Source organism: Tupaia chinensis, unplaced genomic scaffold (assembly GCF_000334495.1).
Source record: "Tupaia chinensis unplaced genomic scaffold, TupChi_1.0 Scaffold142351_1, whole genome shotgun sequence".
Taxonomy (NCBI): Eukaryota; Metazoa; Chordata; class Mammalia; order Scandentia; family Tupaiidae; genus Tupaia; species Tupaia belangeri.
Genome location: NW_006202199.1, coordinates 145,389 through 146,116, shown reverse-complemented (window position 1 = coordinate 146,116; position 728 = coordinate 145,389).

The window sequence follows — 728 nt, the reverse complement described above, 5'->3', positions numbered from 1 at the left end:
CTGAACCCAAATATTATTTTACATAATATCAAGAATAGAGTTCACTACAATAAGATATTTTAAGACAGAGATAAAGACAATATTCATATGCTTTTATGACATATATTGTAATAATTTTTCCATTTCACTATTAATTATTGTTTAGACTCTCTTATTGTGCCTATCATATAAAGTAGACTTTCATCGTAGGTATGAATGGATAGGAGAAAATAGAATACATATACTCTTCAGAATTATATGAAATTTCAAATGTACACTGGACATCTTGAAATATGTGTCCCATAGATAAGAATAAATGACTGAAGTATGCATTTAATGGGAGAATAGAAAAAATGTTTCCTCAGTAGGGGGAGAAAACAGTCTATACATAGGAAAATTAATTATAAATTCATTTAAAGGAACTTCGGTACAAATTGACATAAATTATTTGGGAAGAATGAACCAAAAGGGGTGCCCTATATTTGACAACCCTTTTCCATTTTGGTCATCTTCCCTGTAATTGTCAAAATATTCTTATAAAACCTAAAGGGTCACACTTTTAGAAGATAAAGACTAACACTTTAGAAAAAATGCCTCCTAGAATTACATGTGGGGGTATTCGAGAGACAGCAGGGGAATTTAAAGAAGCTCATCCATGTGTTATAAAAGAAAATAATAATGAGAAAATTATTCATTTTTAATTAGAATCTCATATGTCCATAATTCCTATTTCAACAGAAAACGTCAAC